Raw genomic sequence first — 22,350 nt, 5'->3', positions numbered from 1 at the left:
GTATGATGGATTTTCAAATCCCTTCCAGGCCTTCTTACAAACACACGCATGACTCATGGCAAGTCTCAGAGACTTCAGGTCTCCATATCCGCTAATGCAAAACAGAATTGGAAATGTTGGCTTCTTTCAGAATGTCACATAAAAGATCAGAAAAGTAGGAATCTTCTGAAGCACCAAAAATGACAGAGATGGCTAACAAGGAAAATTAACCATGTTTACTTCGCACGATGACAATTAAATTTCAGAGGACCAAGGTATTTGTTTGTGATTTTGGAGAAAGCTGGCTCCTCAAATGTTGTATTTTAAGTTGATATTATTTTGTGGCAATTTCTATACACTCAATAAATAATGATAGTGATGATGATAACAATAATGGCACTAGTATTTGTAGACACTTATTGGACAGGCTTTGAGTTAAGCACTGTATATGTGTTATCTCATGTAATAGAGTCTGAGGCTTGGAGAACTTAATTAACTCGCCCATAGTTCATGGCTAAAAACCAGTAGATTCCAGAGTCAACACTACTAATCTGTATATATGAATGTTACTGGAGTGGAATTGGGGCCAAAATGGAAAAATCAAAATGGATCATCAAAGTGTAATTGGCCATCTTCAATAACTAGGCTGGTAGAACACTTAGTAAATCTAGCAAAATGAAAAGAGCAGATGAGTTTTAGCTCTTACTATGACCCAGTCATCATACTAGATTATTAACATAAATTTCAATAATAATAATAATGTTAAAACAATAACCAATCTCTGGGGTATAATATCACCCCTCTACTGGTTATTAAGCAATTGTTTCTCAGTTTCAAACCAACTGTTTTTCTGTTCTACTCTCTGTGCTGGGGCTGAGAATCTGCAGACCTCATTTCTGCTTTGCCAGCTGATCCATTAGGCTCTGCCAATAGGGAGCACCAGAGAGAGACTGCAAGGCTTCAGGAGGAAGCAGGGATTTGATGCTTCTGGTTTTATTTCCTGTTCTTGTCAGCATCATCTCAGCAACAATTCTTAGCCCTGGCAGCAGCAGCTCATTCCAGCTTGCAGCAGTAGCTTTCATTCCATTAGCAATAGCGATTCAACTGTGTACTTTTTCTACCACTCATAGAACCAGCCTCATGATGCTACCCTTCAGTGACCCCAGCCCAGCCAGCCAGCACAGCCTCCTCAGAGATCAGCATACAAGCTCTGCAGGGCCCCTTCTCCAATCCTCTGAGTTGTAAGAAGTCCAACTTATTCCTTTTGTTTCCCCAGCCAAGGGTCTTGGTAGCTGCTTCCTGCATCATCACCTCCATGATACCTAGGTATTCATTTTTAACCTTTCATTTCTCCAATCCCAGATTAACAATTCTTAATATTAACTTCTCCCTGTTAATATAACTGGTACAGTTGCTGCCTCCTGACCAGAACCCAAGTGATACAACCCTCAATTCAGAGATGACAGTAAGTTGCTCACATTCACTACTGAGTTGATTAAAGGAGTTGAGGTGAAATCAAACCACAGGTCTATCTGTTCTCCAATTCCCCATTATGCCTCCCCAAATAAGGCAACGGTATCTATTTTTGCCTATGTTGAATAAAAGGACACACATGGAAAACATACAACAGCATGCAAATTATAGCCAAAAAATATCTGGATGCTGTGTAAAATGATGGCATTGCATGCATTGAAATTTCTTATCAATATTTGTATTAATAATAATAATGACTGTCATGTCTGTTAAGGGGATTCCATCACACTGAAATGTCTTGTTCAGTGAGTTAGGTTGCTTCTCTGTTTAATACAATGTAAGTCCCTCTCAGGGTACAAGAAAATGCCATGCAACCCTCTACTGGTATGTCCAGTGATCACAACACCTGCATAGTTCTAACTCTGCAATGAAATTTTGGGCAGAGAACAAGAAATGAGTTGTAACCCAAGCCATCATCATTCTCAAAATTAAAAAGGCATCCAAAACTTTAAAAAGATCTTGGTAGATTTGTCACTTGTATCTAGCAGGACTCCATGATGTAATGACAGATACCCCAGAGACCAAGAGAGTGTAGGATTAAAGGGCATACTGTGTGTGCCAAAATGGACAGTGACCTCAGACTCACTAGACCAGCAAGGTAATTATTACAGCTATACCTACTCTCTAAGACTTAAGATGGTTGACGAATGCAAAGACTAAGAATACTGGGAGTTCAAAATCTATACTGATCAGAAGCCAAGAAATCAGAAATGATTCCCAGACGAGAACACTAAGGCCTCACCAGGACATGATATAAAATAAGGTAAACTATGCTTATTAAGGTAAATAGGCCTAGAAATATTTACAAGTCTTATATTACCCCAGGTCCATAGCACACATATTAAAATGAAAGTAGACGTTCTTATGCCTCCTGAGATTGAGACACACACACACACACACACACACGCACACAATTTCTCCTTAGAAAATTTTGTTGTTTTCCAAATCACAGGTGCATGGTACTAGTATTTTTTGTTTTTTACTATGTGTTAAAGTGTAAATATAATGGGAGGGACTATCTTTTCTCTTTACATTTGCAAATTCACCCAAAGGCCATATTGCAGGGAGTCCATCTAAGGCACACGACAAACACACTCACATTTCTAGAAAATCCTAACAGAGCCCATGGGACATAATGAGTAATTTGACCAACGTGGTGGCCTAAACCACAGTAAAAGGTAAAGTGGTGGCCTGTAGAGAAAAATTGTCACCTTCTTCCAAAGTAATGCTTCATTCTAAATAAGGGCGCCTGGCAACACCTACCACAATGTAACACATCCAGCGGATACCTAATAAATACTGGTTGCCTCTGATAACACTGACAGAACACAAAGGCATTATAATGAATAGTGGGTGATAAAAATATATACAGGTAATGGCTTAGTAGTGGTTGTCTCTTTCAACAGCAGTTTAGAGCAACGAAGGCTGCTATTATGGTATAGAGAGATAACACTAGATGTGAAAACTGAAATTCCCTCATCTTGTGTCACCCAAGGAAAAAGGAACTAGGATGAGGGCACAGGTTTCCTTTTAGCAGCATAAAAGAAACATAAAAGAAGTCACTGATCATTTGGAAGCTGTACTCAAGAATCCACACCATCTATTAATTTGGAGACAGTCAGGAAACAACCACCCATTGCAACAGAAGGTGGTAAAAGTCAACATATAAGAGATAATTGGTGGTTAACATTATTAGTGGTCCTAAAAGTCATTGTGCACATGTGCTGCTGCATGGACTTAGGAATTCACCAAGCCCAACAGCTAAGGGCTAGAATGTAGGGAATTAAAGTTATAATGTAACCAAGCTTATTTATCTCATCTATAAAGAAGGGAAGTATCAACAGAAGAAGATGTGTAATCAAGGAAAAGGAAGGCTGCAGAAAACCATAATTCGAAAAGATACATGCACCACAATGTTCTTTGCAGCACTATTTACAATATCCAGGACATGGAAGCAACCTAAATGTCCATAGATAGAGGAATGGATAAAGACGATGTGGTATATATATATATATATATATACAATGGAATATTACTCAGCCATAAGAAACAAAATAATGCCATTTGCAGCAACATGGATGGACCTAGAGATTATCATACTGAGAGAAGTAAGTCAGACAGAGAAAGACAAATATCATATGATATCGCTCATATGTGGAATCTAAAAAAGTGGTACAAATGAACCTATTTACAAAACAGAAATAGAGTCACAGATGTAGAAAACAAATTTATGGTTACCAAGGGGGAAAGTGGGGGAGGGATAAATTGGGAGACTGTGATTGACATGTACACTACTATATATAAAATAGATAACAAATAAGAACCTACTGTATAGCACAGAGAATCTACTCAATACTCTGTAATGACCAATATGGGAAAAAGATCCAAAAAAGAGTGGATGTATGTATATGTATAACTGATTCACTTTGCTATACACCTGAAACTAACACAACATTGTAAATCAACTATACTGTAATAAAATTAACATTAAAAAAAGGAAAAGGAAGGCCAAAGAATGTGAATTTGTCAGTGTTTATCCAATAGATAAACATTGTATTAAGAAACACCTGTTCTTGTTACTGAAACAACTCTACTTTAGGGTGCAGGAATAATTAACCTAGGTATAAGAGGCTGGCTTAAGAAATAGGTGGTTAGGAGAACCTTCAAGATGGTGGGGGAGTAAGCTGTGGAGATCACCTTCCTCCTCACAAATACATCAAAAATACATCTACATGTGGAACAACTCCTACAGGACACCTATTGAACGCTGGCAGAAGACCTCAGACTTCCCAAAAGGCAAGAAACTCCCCCATGTACCTGGGTAGGGTAAAAGAAAAAAGAAAAAACAGACACAAAAAAAATAGGGATGGGACTTGCACCACTTAGAGGGAGCTGTGAGGGAGGAAAATTTTCCATACACTAGGAAGCCCCTTCACTGGTGGAGATGTGGGGGGGGAGGTGGCAGGGGGAAGATTCAGAGCCATGGAGGAGAGCGCAGCAACAGGGGTGCAGAGGGCAAAGCGGAGAGATTCCCGCTCAGATGATCGGTGCCAAGCAGCACTCACCAGCCTGAGACGCTTGTCTGCTCACCTGCAGAGGTGGGTGGGGGCTGGGAGCTGAGGCTTGGGCTTCAGAGGTCAGATCTCAGGGAGAGGACTGGGGTTGGCTGTGTGAACACAGCCTGAACACAGCTGTGCACCACAGCTAGCCGGGAGGGAGTCTGGGAAAAAGTCTGGAACTACCTAAGAGGCAAGAAACCATTGTTTCAGGGTGCACAAGGAGAGAGGATTCAGAGCACCACCCAAATGAACTCCAGAGATGGACGCGAGCTGGGGCTATCAGCGCAGACACCAGAGACGGGCATGAAATGCTAACACTGCTGCTGCAGCCACCAAGAATCCTGGATGCAAGCACAGGTCACTATCCACATCTCCCTTCCAGGGAGTATGTGCAGCCCACCCCTGCCAGGGTCCCGTGATCCAGGGACAGCATCCCCGGGAGAACACATGGCATGGCCCAGGCAGTTGCAACATGATTACGGCCTCTGCCACCACAGACTCGTCCCGCATTCCATACCCCTCCATCCCCCGAGCCTGAGTGAGCCAGAGCCACATAATCAGCCACTCCTTTAACCCCCTCCTGTCTGGGTGAAGAACAGATGCCAGTGGGTGACCTACATGCAGAGCCAGGGCCAAAGACAAAGCTGAACCCAAGGAGGTGTCCGAACAAAGAAGAGAAAGGGAAATTTCTCCATGCAGCCTCAGGAGCAGTGGATTAATCTCCACAATCAACTTGATGTATCCTGCATCTGTGGAATACCTGAGTAGACAATGAATCAGCCCAAAATTGAGGTGGTGAATTTTGGAAGCAACTATAGACTTGGGGTTTGCTCTATGTGACTGACTAGTTTCTGATTTTTATGTATATCTTAGTTTAATTTTTACCACTTGTTATCACTGGTGGATTTTTTTATTGGTTTTGTTGCTCTCCTCTCTTTTCTTTTTTATTACTTTTTTATTTTAATAATATTATTTTAATTTTTTATTTTAATAACTTTATTTTTTATATTATTTTATTTTTTCTTTCTTTCTTTTTTTTCTCCCTTTTCTTCTGAGCCATGTAGCCATGGTGCTCTGGCTGGATGTCAGGCCTCAGCCTCTGAGGTGAGAGAGCCAAGTTCAGGACACTGGTCCACCAGAGACCTCCGGCCACACATAATATCAGTCGGTGAGAGCTGTCCCAGAGATATCCATCTCAACGCTAAGACCCATCTCCACTCAAAGACCAGCAAGCTCCAGTGCTGGATGCCCCATGTCAAAAAACTAACAGGATAGGAACACAACCCCACCCATTAGCAGGGAGACTACCTAAAATCATATAACTTCACAGACACCACAAAACACACAACTGGATGTGGTCCTGCCCACCAGAAAGACAAGATGCAACCTCATCTACCAGAACACAGGCACCAGTTCCCTCCACAAGGAAAACTAAACACACCACTAAGCAAACCTAACCCACTGGGGGCAGACACCAAAAAGAATGGGAACTATGAACCTGCAGCCTGCAAAATGGACACCTCAAACACAGTAAGTTAAGCAAAATGAGAACACAGAGAAAAACACAGTAGATGAAGGAGGAAGGGAAAAACCCACCAGATCAAATAAATGAAGAGGGAATAGGCAATCTACCTGAAAAAGAATTCAGAGTAATGATAGTAAACATGATCCAAACTCTTGCAAATAGAAAGGAGAAAATATAAGAAATGTTTAACAAGGACCCAGAAGAACTAAAGGGCAAACAAACAATGATGAACAACACAGTAAATGAAATTAAATATTCTCTAGAAGGAATCAATAGCAGAATAACTCAGACAGAAGAACAGATAAGTGACCTGGAAGATAAAATAGTGGAAATAACTACTGCAGAGCAGAATAAAGAAAAAAGAATGAAAAGAATGGAGAACAATCTCAGAGACCTCTGGGATAACAATAAGTGCACCAACATTCTAATTATTGTGGTCCCAGAAGAAGAAAAGAAAAAGAAAGGGACTGAGAAAATATTTGAAGAGATTATAGTTGAACTCCCCCAGTATGGGAAAGAAAATAGTCAATCAAGTCCAGGAAGTGCAGAGAGTTCAATACAGGATAAATCCAAGGAGAAACACACTGACACATATTAATCAAACTATCAGAGATTAAATACAAAGAAAAAAATATTAAAAGCAGCAAGGGAAAAGCAACAAATAACATAAAAGGGAATCCCCATAAGGTTAATAGCTGATCTTTCAGCAGAAACTCTGCAAGCCAGAAGGGAGTGGCAGGACATATGTAAAGTGATGAAAGGGCAAAGCCTACAACCAAGATTACTCTACCCAGCAAAGATCTCATTCAGATTCGACGGAGAAATCAAAACATTTACAGACAAGCAAAAGCCAAGAGAATTCCACACCACCAAACCAGCTTTACAACAAATGTTAAAGGAACTTCCCTAGGTAGGAAACACAAGAGAAGGAAAAGACCTACAATAAAAACCCAAAATATTTAAGAAAATGGTAATAGGAACATATATATTGATAACTACCTTAAATGTAAATGGATTAAATGTTCTAACCAAAAGACATAGACTGGCTGAATGGACACAAAAACAAGACTGGTAGATATGCTGCCTACAAGAGACCCACTTCAGTCTTAAGGACACATACAGAGAGAAAGTGAGGGGATGGAAAAAGTTATTCAATGCAAATGGAAATCAAAAGAAACCTGGAGCAGCAATTCTCATATCAGACAAAACAGACTTTAAAATAAAAACTATTACAAGAGACAAAGAAGAACACTACATAATGATCAAGGGATCAATCCAGAAGAAGATATAACAATTGTAAATCTTTATGCACCCAACAAAGGAGCACCTCAATACATAAGGCAAATGCTAACAGCCATAAAATGGGAAACTGACACAATATACACAATAATAGTAAGGGACTTTAACACCCCACTTTCACCAATGAACAGATCATCCAAAATGAAAATAAATAAGGAAACACAAGCTTTAAATGACACATTAAACAAGATGGATTTAATTGATAAGACATTCAATCCAAAATCAACAGAATACACTTTCTTCTCAAGTGCTCATGGAACATCCTCCAGGATAGATCATATCTTGGGTCACAAATCAAGCCTTGGTGAATTTAAGAAAATTGAAATCATATCAAGTATCTTTTCTGACCACAATGCTATGACACTAGATATCAACTACAGGGGAAAAAAAACTATAAAAAATACAAACACATGGAGGCTAAACACTATGCTACTAAATAACCAAGAGATCATTGAAGAAATCAAAGAGGAAATCAAATACCTAGAAACAAATGACAATGAAAACAAGTCAACCCAAAACCTATGGGATGCAGCAAAAGCAGTTCTAAGAGGGATGTTTATAGCAATACAATCCTACTTCAAGAAAGTTGAAGTTTTTCACCATTGTTCTCAATGGTGAAAAACTGAAACCATTTCCCCTAAGATCAGGAAAAATACAGGGTTGCCCACTCTCACCACAATTATTCAACATAGTTTTGGAAGTTTTAGCCACAGCAATCAGAGAAGAAAAAGAAATAAAAGGAATCCAAATCGGAAAAGAAGAAGTAAAGCTGTCACTGTTTGCAGATGACATGATACTGTACATAGAGAATCCTAAAGATGCTACCAGAAAACTACTAGAGCTAATCAATGAATTTGGTAAAGTAGCAGAATACAATATTAATGCACAGAAATCTCTTGCATTCCTATACACTAATGATGAAAAACCTGAAAGAGAAATTAAGGAAACACTCCCATTTACCATTGCAAAAAAAAAAAGAATAAAATACCTAGGAATAAACCTACTGAAGGAGACAAAGGCCTGTATGCAGAAAACTATAAGACACTGATGAAAGAAATTAAAGATAATATAAACAGATGGAGAGATATACCATGTTCTTGGATTGGAAGAATCAACATTGTGAAAATGACTATACTTCCCAAAACAACCTACAGATTCAATGCAATCTCTATCAAACTACCAATGGCATTTTTCACAGAACTAGAACAAAAAATTTCAAAATTTGTATGGAAACACATAAAACCCTGAATAGGCAAAACAATCTTCAGAAAGAAAAATGGAGCTGGAGGAATCAGGCTCCTTGATTTCAGACTACAGAGCTACAGTAATCAAGACAGTATGGTACTGGCACAAAAACAGTAATATAGATCAATGGAACAGGATAGAAAGCCCAGAGATAAACCCACACACATATGGTCACCTTATTTTTGATAAAGAAGGCAAGAATATACAATGGAGAATAGACAGCCTCTTCAATAAGTGGTTCTGGGAAAACTGAACAGCTACATGTAAAAGAATGAAATTTGAACACTCCCTAACACCATACACAAAAATAAACTCAAAATGGATTAAAGACCTAAATATAAGGCCAGACACTATAAAACTCTTAGATGAAAACATAGGGAGAACATTCTATGATATAAATCACAGCAAGATCCTTTTTGACCCACCTCCTAGAGTAATGGAAATAAAAAAATAAATAAACAAATGGGATCTAATGAAACTTAAAAGCTTTTGCACAGCACAGGAAATCATACACAAGATGAAAAGACAACTCTCATTATGGGAGAAGATATTTGCAAATGAAGCAACCGACAAAGGATTAATCTCCAAAATATACAAGCAGCTCATGCAGCTCAATATCAAAAAAACAAACAACCCAATCCAAAAATGGACAGAAGACCTAAACAGACATTTCTCCAAAGAAGATATTCAGATTGCCAACAAGCACATGAAAGGATGCTCAACATCACTAATCATTAGAGAAATGCAAATCAAAACTACAATGAGGCATCACCTCACACCAGTCAGAATGGCCATCATCAAAAAATCTACAAACAATGCTGGAGTGGGTGTAGAGAAAAGGGAACCCTCTTGCACTGTTGGTGGGAATGTAAACTGATACAGCCACTATGGAGAACAGTATGGAGGTTCCTTAAAAAACTAAAATTAAAACTACCATATGACCCAGCAATCCAATTACTGGGCATATACCCTGAGAAAACCATAATTCAAAGAGACACATGCACTCCAATGTTCATTGCAGAACTATTTACAATAGCCAGGACATGGAAGCAACTTAAGTATCCATCAACAGGTGAATGGAGAAAGAAGATGTGGCACATATATACAATGGAATATTACTCAGACATAAAAAGAAACTAAATTGAGTTATTTATAGTGAAGTGGATGGAGAGAAAAACAAATACCATATGCTAACACGTATATATGTAGTCTAAAAAAAAGATAATTGTATCTGAAGAACCTAGGGGCAGGACAGGAATAAAGACACAGACGTAGAGAATGGACTTGTGGGCACAGGGAGGGGGAACTGTAAGCTGTGACAAAGTGAGAGAGCAGCATGGACATATATACACTACCAGATGTAAAATAGATAGCTAGTGTGAAGCAGCTGCATAGCACAGGGAGATCAGCTCGGTGCTTTGTGAACACCTAGAGGGGTGGGATAGGGAGGGTGGGAGGGAGACGCAAGAGAGTGGGGATATGAGGATATATATATACATATAGCTGAGTCACTTTGTTATACAGCAGAAACTAGCACAACAATGTAAAGCAATTATACTCCAATAAAGATGTTAAAATAAATAGAGAAATAAAAATTCTGAAAAAAAAAAGGAAATAGGTGGTTAAGGGATAGAAAAGGAAATTAGTATAAGTCACATCAAGCTGTTTTAGTGTCACATAGGGTAGTAAAGGCAGGCCTTGCAGTCCTGAAATCCATATTCATAAACAGTTTAGGGGATTCATACTCCATGAGGGAGAGGGCACTCAATAAGTTACAACTGCATCTGGGTACTTGCAGTACACACCACCCATCTGATTTGGGAAACCTGGGCATAATAGTGATTGGTAGACATAAAAAATGAAGGAAGAGATTGTGCTGTGCTTATAAAAATGGCCAGCAGAAGACAGATGTCCATACTTTCTGGACTGGTCTGTTTCATTAAGGTAGTGCATCTTCTCAGATCAGGTAACATTCAAAACATATATTTAGCGGGTGTTACTTGGTACTCCAGATCCGAACTGACTCCACCCTGAGAATGAATTCCTGGACATTAATGTTCAAACCAACCCACTCCCACCTTGAAATGTCTGACTTGAGCAGCCAGCTGCCTTATTCACACCTCTGTCTCTGCCACAGCAGTCCAGAGTCTGCCTCCCAGTAGAAGGAAGGGTTTGAACGTACACATTTACTTTGTGGTGTGTCTTGAAGTCACCTCCCTTCTCATGTCTATAGTTAATCTCTCCAGTTAAGTCATAAGCAAAATCATGAGCATGACCATGTCCTAAATGACTTTCTATTATAAACTAACATTCATCATTGAGCATACTATATTCCAGGCCTGGCAAGAAGAACTTTAAACAACAACACTGTGAGGTAAGTTTTTTTTTTTTTTTTTCATTTTACACAGGAAGAAATCAATGCATGAGTTATTTAAGAAAGAGTTGGATAATTTGCTTGTGATTAAGTGCCAGGGTTGGATTCAAGTACAGGCACATGTTCATAACTGTGAAAAGGTGGTGTAGTGTAATGGCTGAATAGATAAAAGGATATATCCTTCAGTTATTCACTGTATTCTGTTTCAGTTTTTGAAAGGGTATGGTGCTGGTATAAGAATAGATGGATTGTTGCACAACTATCTGAACATACTTAATGCCATAGAATTGTGCACTTAAACATGGTTAAAATGGTGAATTTTACGTATATTGAATCACAATTTTAAAAGTAAAAAATAAATCTCAACCTAAAAAAGAAGAATAGATGAATTAACAGAAGAGTAATTTCAGAAATAGAACCAGTATGTATCAGAATTTATAATCTGATAAAGCCCCTCAAAACAATAATGAAATAATGGAAAATTTAGTAATGATGGAGACCCCGGCTAACCATTTAAGGAGAAAAAGTTGTTGAGTTTCTAACCCATCCTGTATACTGGAATGTATGAAACATTCTAGTTAGATTAAAGATTCAAATAGTAACAAATAAGTAATAGAAGTACTAGAAGAAAATACAAATGAAATTGATAAAATCTTGGTCTAGAAATTATACCAAAGATAGAATTCATGAAGGAAAGAGATGGATAGATTTGATAATAATCACTTTTAAAGTTTCTGTTTGACACAAAACGTCATTAACAAAGTTCTTAAAAAGTCATTTGAGGGACTTCCCTGGTGGTGCAGTGGTTAAGAATCCACCTGCCAATTCAGGGGACACGGATTCGAAGAAGATCCGGGAAGATCCCACATGCCACGGAGCAACTAAGCCCATGCGCCACAACTAATGAGCCTGCACTCTAGAGCCCGCGAGCCACAACTATTGAAGCCCGTGCACCTAAAGCCCAGGCTCTGCAACAAGGGAAGCCACCACAATGAGAAGCCTATGCACCACAGCGAAGAGTAGCCCCTGCCCGCCGCAACTAGAGAAAAGCCCGCAAGCAGCAAAAAAGACTCAACACAGCCAAAAATAAATAAATAAATTTATTTTTTAAAAAAACACCGAATTGTACACTTGAAAATGGTGGATTTTATGTGAATTATATCTCAATTTAAAAAGTATTGGGGAAATTGATTATAATCAATATAATATCAAGTTAGATCCATACATCAAAATAAATCCTAGATGAACTAAATCATTACATTAAATATACATGAATACTGAATTGCTCTAAGAATTATAAAATTTCCACACATAAAAATAAAAGGTGAAACCTCAAAGGAAAATATCACTAGATTTTACCAAATAAAAATGAAGAAAAAAAGAAAGTCAGTTGACAAATTCGAGGTTAGGGGAGAGAATTTATGACAAAATAATTAATATGCTTATAATATAAGGAAATTTAAAGATCAATAATGAAAATATAAACAGCTCAATATGAAAATGAACAAAAGTTATGAAGAGGCAGATTGTAAAAGAAAGAATACAAATGGCATTCAAGTGTATAAAAGATGATCTATCTTATTAGTAATAAAATAAATGCAAATTAGGACAATGAACTGATAATATGTTTGATTTAACAGATTAATATAGATTTTTTAAAAACACAAAATGTAATGTTGGCAGGCGTTTGAGGGCACACAGTCATTCTCATACACTATTGGCAGGAACAAAAATTGGTTTAACATCTTTAGGTGACAGTTTGGCTATAGCTATCAATTTTTTTCCCAGAAATTCTATTTCCTAATGTAATTTGTCAAATGTGTGGGAGGAAGAAAGGATGGCAAAGGTATTCAGCATAGAGTGTGTAGCAGAATAGTGGAAACAAACTAAATGTCCATCTGTAGGGAATCAGCTTAATAACTAATGATAAATCCATACAATTGATTACTATGTGGTTATTTAAAACTATGTCATAGGCTTAATGTATGGACATGAAATAATGACCATGGTATTATCAAGTGACAGTAGCAGATTATTAAATGATGTGAATGTAATTGTTCCATTATTATGTAAAAAAAACTAAAGTGTATGTGTGTTGGGGGAGTTATACATGTGTAATAAACAGTATGGAAAAAGGACACCAAGACAATAATTACCTTTGGATGATGGGATTTCAATTCAAAGATACGTCATTTCTCTTTTATTTTTTTCATTTTTTTTCGTTTTATTAATGAGCATATTTTAGTTTTACATTTAAAAGATAGACAAAAGTCATAGTACTTCACAAAAATGAAACTTTCTCATCCTCTGAGATTCTTTTCATGAGAGCTCTTATTACACTAGTTTATGATTTGTTTGCTCACAAAGTGAACAAGTGCCTAATCCCTTGGAAAGGATAAATCCCTGAGCTTCCATGGCCGGGGGAGCCTTCATCACCTGCTAGACCAAGAGTAGAATCAGGCCTCTGTGGATCCGTTTACTGTTAGCAGAAATTTTCAGATGCTGTCCCGAGAGATCATTCGTGTGAACTCTCCCTTGTTCTAAACTCATGAAACCTCTATAACGAGTAAGGTATTTGGTTCATCCTCACGTATTTTCCGTTTGCCTCCGAGTTCTTGATTGGTGGGTGGATTAGCAATGAGTATTGAATTCTTCAAGAAAAGTCAAAGACTGAACTCTCAGCGCTATTCTTATGCCGTGTCTTAAATTTAGAAAACAAAGGAAAAGTTCATGAAACATTTTGTGACTCTCAAATCTGCCACCTGCCACCATCCCTGTTTACCCATACACACATCAATATATATCCACAGACATCATTATGCCCACCTCTTGAAGGGCTCAGGCAGAAAAGCCAGAGAAGTCAAGGAGAATCCTCTCTGGGGACAACATGTGTCCCTTACTTGAGCAATTACAGCCTTGGGTTTGTCCAGACTGGACAGGCTGACTTTGTCTCTTAAATTCTTTATTAAACAACATCTGTACCTCGCTCTCCTATTGTGAGGGAAGAGATGAATTCTCACGCAGCCTGACAACAGCTGTTTTATCATTCCTTCTACAGTCTCTGAGAACACCGAGGAAAAACTCCCAACTGTGAAGCCAGGATGATTGGAAACACCCTGAGTGCCAGATTAAAAAGCAAGAAAATTGCACCAAACCTCAGAGAGATTTTTTTCTATGCTTCACACAGAGGCCCCCCACCATCACTGACTCCTGGATTAAATTGTTAGAGTTTAATGAATTATTATCATGTTCCTGTGGAAAACTATAATTTCAGACTTTTTTGTTTGTTTTTAACTAAAAGCTCTGTGTACTGGCTGGGAATTTTTCTATCAATGCTGATAAAAAAAACCCAAAAACCTGTTTTTGACATAGAAACATCCCCCTCGCCCTGATCACTGCATTCTTCAGGCATACTTCACTCAGTGAGATTCCAGACAAGTAATGTTACATTTCATCCTCATATCAGCAATTGTTACATCAAAAAGAAAAGACAGAGACATAACTAAATGAATTGCACAGAGAAAACGAGGTGGACAGGAAGAGACAGCTTTCATTTGCACATTTATATAGCTCAAGAATCTACTAAAGGTATATAAGAAATAAAATCTGAAAACATGTTTACCCATTTTTTTTTCATTTGTTAGAAAACCTCCATTTTAAAAAAGGTAAAGCATAAATAGTTGAGTAGAGAAGACTATATGGTGAATTATTCATTCTAGCTAGGCCATTCCAGGTCACAAGACAGGAGACTTCTTATAATCTTACATATAATAGAGATCTAGGATGACAGAAGCTTTGTTAAATCAACCCATACTGCATTCAATTCTTCTGAACGCAGTACTGATAAGGCATTGGTAGACCCAGGAGAGAAACATCTGAGACGAATTGTCAGGTATCAGAGAAAATCAGGTCAGAATGGAAGGCTATTTTTTTAAAGCAATTTGTCCAGAAAGCCAGACAAAGGGAAAATATTGTAGAAGATTCGTGACTCCATGCTTCCATTATTAAGATGACGGTAATAATAGGCCAAACAGCAGATTTTTAGGGTAAAGGGAGAAGGAACAAATCAAGCCCATGATTCATTTTTTAGAACATTTTAAATAATCATAAAAATATGTGTGTATAGAGGCAAGTTTGAAAAATATTGAAAAGCAAAATTAAGAATCTCTCCTCTTACCATTCAGAAATAAAAACAATCATTAACACCTGGCATAAATTCTTTCAGTCTACTTTATGTGGAGTTATATGTATTCGATGATGATGATAATCTAAAACATACAAATTTATATATATATATATATATATATATATAAAATTCTCCCTGAAATAGGATTTGTATTACATTAAATATTTATAACCTGCTTTTTTTACTAAACATTCTTGAATATTTTAATTGTAATGTTACAATATTTTAGATTTGGTTACACTCATCATCAAAAATGGTTTTCGGCACCAATATAAAGTTTAAAAAAATCTTGACACAGGTTTTTGACACAAGCAATTTCCTGACATATAAGACATGTATACCCGATCCTAGCTTTGCACTATCCCATAGGATATCATGAATTGTCTGGGAAAAGAAAATAAGTAAAACAACTTCTCTAAGCTTCAGTTTCTACATCTGTAAAATGCCATAGTGTTGTTGCAGGCTCCTTATCTTGCTTCATTCAGGCCTGGAATTAGTTACACAAGCAAAATGTCAGTTAAAAGAGGAGTCCTAAAATGATACAAACACACCTAAATTATTTTATAGTAACTTAAAACATAAAGAAATATTCATCAAGCTTATGAAATAGTACTAAGACCCTTTTATTCCTTCCTTGCATAAACCACACCCATAATGTTTCTACAATTTCGTCTTACTTTTCTTTTGAAATTTATTTTATTTTTTTATACAGCAGGTTCTTATTAGTTATCTATTGTATACATATTAGTTATCTATTGTATACATATTAGTGTATATATGTCAATCCCAATCTCCCAGTTCATCCCACCACCATCCCATTTTACTTTCTTTAAAGAGAAACAGAACAGACTGTTTTACATTCATAAAACAATCTAAGTGCAAAATCCTTCTGCATTTCCCTCCCGCCCCCCCACACTAAATTTAATAGCAATTTGGTAGTGACTTCTCTTATTAAGACTTTCTAAAGATTCAACTTTTTTTCATAAAAGAGAAAAAAACCCTCTTTCTTTCCCATCTATATATCCTCATTTTCCATAATATTTAATCAATTATTATAATTCCAACAAGAATAACATGTGAAAAACAGGTTTGGGAATAAGTTCAACTGACCCACAAGAGCCCATCCCTCTGCTGAGGGCAGCTGAAGGACTCAGCCCTCCAGAGAATAATGCAGTGGCCTTGAGCACCTTGTGTACTATTAGACCAGTCAGCACGTGTTACAGGGAAGGAAAGTGTCAGATACAATAGCCATGGGCTAAGTGTCCAAGGTTGCTGTAAACATTAAATGAGGCAATGCAAAATACTTAGCACAATGCTTGGCAGTAAATTAGCTCTTGATAAACATTAGCTAAAAGGAAAGAGAGAGAATAAAAAAATAACAAAACCTGTTCTGGTGTTTGCTCACAACCATTGAAATCTAGTCAAGCTTCACCAAGATCAAGCAAAGAGAGCCTAGATGTTGAGAACTTGATGTCATGTCATGTCATCAGATCTTGAAGAGCATCTGGTATGAATCAGATGCAACAAAGTGAAAGTACTTTCTAAAATGCAAGTTTTCTGGCTCTGATGACACATTATCATTGGATACTTGGATCCCAGAGTCAGCTGAAGCAGTATAGACTTAGAAGCTGAAACAAATGTTGGATCAAACAGGCTAATAATCAGGAAAAAAAGAAAGTAACTGGGAACATTAGATATTGGCTGTCCTTTTAGCCCAAACTATCGGCTTCATTATCTCTGGAATTTTTTTATGTTTATATTTGTAAATGGCTGTTGAGTGTGCTTATTTTTCACTTCAAGCCAAGTGCCAGTAAATAAAGTGCCGGTGAAGATTTAACTTAAAAGAAATTATAAACCTGCATCACCCTGGCTTTAATCAATGTGTGCCATCATCCTTCTCTATCCTAGAAAATTCATCTCTCACCACCAGCCTAAGCTGAGCTGTTTCCTTTCAAGTTTTCCCTGCAGCAAAAAGGATGACAGCTAAAACAGGGTTTCAATGAGTTGCACTTTGAGGACCTATGGAATGCAGTTCAATAGTAAGTAGAAGGACCTTAACTTTCTATGAAACACAGAGCTAACAGAGCAGACACTCACAATCAGTAGATGGAGTGTCAACAATGTAAATAAATAAGAACAGTGTGAGGAACACAATCAAAATCCTTGAGAACAAGTTATTGCTGATTTCTCTTGCAGATAATGGATGCTTAAAAGACTTTAGATGAATAGGAGTTAGGGGAGTCCTAGGACCAGGGTTGTGAATGATGAGGAAATGTCATCAAAGAACTATTGCTGAAGTTTTAGTGTGAAATGCCCATTAGTAGTAATAGAAAGGGTAAGAAAAGAGAAGTTTCCTTACATGACAATTTGGAGCAAATAATTGGGTCACAGGCCAAATCTGGGTCATGTCCATTTGGTTCAACCTTCTTAGAGTCATAGCTCTCAGAAAATCTGTGGGAAAGCTATGGACCTCAAAAGAGTTTTGCAGTGTCTTATAAAACTACATGCACTTACCATATAAGCCAGCAATTGTACTGTTGGGCACTTGTCCCAAAGAAATGAAAACTTTTGGTCCACACTAAAACCTGTACAGTAATGTTCATAGCAGCTGTATTCATAATAGCCAAAAACTGGAAACAACTTAAATGTTCTTCAATGGGCAAATGACTAAAAACAAAATTGTGGTACAACCCTACAGTACCACTTACTGCTCAGCAATAAAAAAGAGTGAACTATTGATACGCTCAACAACTTGAATGAATCTCCAGGGAGTTGTGCTGAGCGTAAAAAAAAAAAAGAGAATCTCAAAAGACTACAAGTCATATGATTCCATTTATATAACATTCTTGAAATAGCAAATATACAAGATTGAGGAACAGATTAGTGGCTGCCAGGGATTAGGGATAGCGAGGAGAGAGGTGGATGAGGCTGCCAAAGGGGTGGCAGGAGGGATCCTTGTGATTATGGACAGTGCTGTACCTTGATTATGGTAGTGGTTAAGTGAATCTGCACATGATACAATGGCATAGTACTACACACACACACACAGGTACATGTAAAACTGGTAAGATCACATGAAGCTCTGTAGTCAGTTACCAATGTCAGTTTCCTGGGTTTGATATTGTATTACAGTTAAGAAATATGTTACCAATGGTCCTGAAACACAGGACCCTTCTATACATTTTATTAACATGCTCTGAAGCTATAATTATTTCAAAATATATATTTTTAAAAGGTAGGTCTTTATATACTGATATGGTAATATGACTTTATGTTATTAAAGTCAGTATCAAATAGAATTATGGTATGAACCTCTGATGAGATTGAGAATGTAAAGAGTGAAAAGTGGAGAAAAATGAATTCTAACTTTTTACTTGATATGCTTCTGTGATGGTTGATTTTTTTACTTGATATTCTTCTGTACAATTTGAAGTTTTTACAGTATAAACATATTATTCATCATTTATATTTTTAACATCTTTATTGGACTATAATTGCTTAACAACAGTGTGTTAGTTTCTGCTCTATAACAAAGTGAATCAGCTATACATATACATATATCCCCATATCTCCTCCTTCTTGTTTCTCCCTCCAACCCTCACTATCCCACCCCTCTGGGTGGACACAAAGCACTGAGCTGATCTTGCTGTGCCATGTGGCTGCTTCCCACTAGCTATCTATTTTACACCTGGTACAGTATATATGTCCATGACACTCTCTCACTTCATCCCAGCTTACCTTTCCCCGCTTCCCTGTGTCCTCAAGTCCATTCTCTATGTCTGGGTCTTTATACCTGTCCTGCCCCTAGCTTCTTCAGAACCATTTTTTTTTTAGATTCCACATATATGTGTTACAACACAGTATTTGTTTTTCTCTTTCTGACTTATTTCACTCTGTATGACAGACTCTAGGTCCATCCACCTCACTACAAATAACTCAATTTCGTTTCCTTTTATAGCTGAGTAATATTCCACTGTATATATGTGCCACATCTTCTATATCCATTTATCAGTCTATGGACAGTTCGGTTGCTTCCATGCCCTGGCTATTGTAAGTAGAGCTGCAAAGAACATTGTGGTACATGACTCTTTTTGAATTATGGTTTTCTCAGGGTATATGCCCAGTAGTGGGATTGCTTGGTCATATGGTAGTTTTATTTTTAGATTTTTAAGGAACCTCTATACTGTTCTCCATAGTGGCTGTATCAGTTTACATTTCCACCAACAGTGCAGGAGGGTCCCCTTTTAGCCACACCCTCTCCAGCATTTATTGTTTGTAGATTTTTTGATGATGGCCATTCTGACTGGTGTGATGTGATACCTCATTAGAGTTTTGATTTGCATTTCTCTAATGATTAGTGATGTCGAGCATCCTTTCATGTGTTTGTTGGCCATCTGTATGTCTTCTTTGGAGAACTGTCTATTTAGGTCTTCTGCCCATTTTTGAGGGTTGTCTTCTCGTCTTGTTTATGGTTTCCTTTGCTGTGCAACAGCTTTGAAGTTTCATTAGGTCCCATTTGTTTATTTTTGTTTTTATTTCCATTTCTCTAGAACGTGGGTCAAAAAGGATCTTGCTGTGATTTATGTAATAGAGTGTTCTGCTTATGTCTTCCTCTAAGAGTTTTATACTGTCTGGCTTTACATTTAAGTCTTTAACCCGTTTTGAGTTTATTTTTGTGTATGGTGTTAGGGAGTGTTCAAATTTCATTCTTTTACATGTAGCTGTCCAGTTTTACCAGCACCACTTACTGAAGAGGCTGTCTTTTCTCCATTGTATATTCTTGCCTCCTTTGTCAAAGATAAAGTGACCATATGTGCGTGGGTTTATCTCTGGGATTTCTATCCTGTTCCATTGATCTATCTTTCTGTTTTTGTGCCAGTGCCATACTGTCTTGATTACTGTAGCTTTGTAGTATAGTCTGTAATCAGAGAGCCTGATTGCTCAAGCTCCATTTTTCTTTCTCAAGATTGTTTTGGCTATTTGGGTTTTTTTGTGTTTCTATACAAACTTTAAAATTTTTTGTTCTAGTTCTGTGAAAAATGCCATTGGTTGTTTGATAGGGATTGCACTGAATCTGTAGATTGTTTTGGGAAGTATAGTCATTTTCACAATGTTGATTCTTCCGATCCAAGGACATGGTATATCTCTCCATCTGTTTGTAACATCTTTAATTTTTTTCATCAGTGTCTCATAGTTTTCTGCATACAGGTACGTTGTCTCCTTAGGTAGGTTTATTCCTAGGTATTTTACTGTTTTTGTTGCAATGGTAAATGGGAGTGTTTCCTTAACTTCTCTTTCAGATTTTTCATCATTAGTGTTTAGAAATGCAAGAGATTTCTGTGCATTATTTTTGTATCCTGCTACTTTACCAAATTCATTGATTTGCTCTAGCAGTTTTCTGGTAGCATCTTTAGGATTCTCTATGTACAGTATCATGGCATCTGCACACAGTGACAGCTTTACTTCATCTTTTCCGATTTGGAATCCTTTTATTTCTTTTTCTTCTCTGATTGCTGTGGCTAAAACTTCCAAAACTATGTTGAATAATAGTGGTGAGAGTGGGCAACCTTGTCTTATTCCGGACCTTGGTGGAAATGGTTTCAGTTTTCCACCATTGGGAACGATGTTGGCTGTGGGTTTGTCATATATAGCATTTATTATGTTGAGGCAAATTCCCTCTATACCTACTTTCTGGAGGGTTTTCATCATAAATGGGTGTTGAATTTTCTTGAAAGGTTTTCTGCATGTGTGGAGATGATCATATGGTTTTTTTCCTTCAGTTTGTTAATATGGTGTATCACATTGACTAATTTCCATATATTGAAGAATCCTTGTATTCCTGGGATAAACCCAACTTGATCTTGGTGTATTATCCTTTTAATGTGTTGTTGGATTCTGTTTGCTAGAATTTTGTTGAAGATTTTTGCATCTCTATTCATTAGTGATATTGGTCTGTAGCTTTCTTTCTTTGTGACATCTTTGTCTGGTTTTGGTATCAGGGTGATGTTGGCATTGTAGAATGAGTTTGGAGTGTTCCTCCCTCTGCTATATTTTGGAAGAGTTTGAGAAGGATGGGTGTTAGCTTTTCTCTAGATGCTTGATAGAATACACCTCTGAATCCATGTGGTCCTGGGCTTTTGCTTGATGGAAGATTTTTAATCACAATTTCATTTCAGTGCTTGTGATTGGTCTATTTCTCTTTTCTATTTCTTCCTGGTTCAGTCTCAGAAGGTTGTGCTTTTCTATGAATTTGTCCGTTTCTTCCATGTTGTCCATTTTATTGGTATATAGTTCCTTGTAGTAATCTCTCATGATCCTATGTATTTCTGCAGTGTCAGTTGTTAGTTCTCTGTTTTCATGTCTTATTCTATTGATCTGAGTCATCTCCCTTTTTTTCTTCATAAATCTGGCTAATGGTTTATCAATTTTGCTTATCATCTCAAAGAAGCAGCTTTTAGTTTTATTGATCTTTGCTATCGTTTTCTTCCTTTTTTTTCCCATTTATTTCTGATCTGATTTTTATGATTTCTTTCCTTCTGCTAACTTTGGGGGTTTTTGTTCTTATTTCTCTGATTACTTTAGGTGTAAGGTTAGGTTGTTTATTTGAGATGTTTGTTTTTCTTGAGGTAGGATTGTATTGCTGTAAACTTCCCTCTTAGAACTGCTTTTGCTGCATCCCATAGGTTTTAGGCCGTCATGTTTTCATTGTCATTTGTCTCTAGGTATTTTTTGATTTCCTCTTTGATTTCTTCAGTGATCTCTTGGTTATTTAGTATTGTACTGTTTAGCCTCCATGTATTTGTATTTTTTACATTTTTTTCCTGTAATTGATATCTAGTCTCATAATGTTGTGGTCAGAAAAGATACTTGATATGATTTCAATTTTCTTAAATTTACCAAGGCTTGATTTGTGACCCAAGATATGATCTATCCTGGAGAATGTTCCATGAGCACTTGAGAAGAAAGTGTATTCTGTTGTTTTGGATAGAATGTCCTATAAATGTCAATTAAGTCCACCTTGTTTAATGCATCATTTAAAGCTTGTATTTCCTTATTTATTTTCATTTTGGATGATTTGTCCATTGGTGAAAGTGGCGTATTAAATTCCCCTAGTATGATTGTGTTACTGTTGCTTTCCCCTTTTATGGCT

General features: G+C 37.1%; 1 long non-coding RNA gene across 1 annotated transcript in view; it reads right to left on the bottom strand.

Annotated features, from left to right (window-relative positions):
• Nucleotides 1-22,350, bottom strand: part of LOC137210166 (uncharacterized) — a 139,335-nt gene that overhangs the window by 5,687 nt on the left and 111,298 nt on the right. The window lies entirely within an intron of this gene.

The sequence above is a fragment of the Pseudorca crassidens genome, chromosome 17 (genome assembly GCF_039906515.1).
Source record: "Pseudorca crassidens isolate mPseCra1 chromosome 17, mPseCra1.hap1, whole genome shotgun sequence".
Taxonomy (NCBI): Eukaryota; Metazoa; Chordata; class Mammalia; order Artiodactyla; family Delphinidae; genus Pseudorca; species Pseudorca crassidens.
This window is presented reverse-complemented; position numbering and strand designations above follow the sequence as displayed.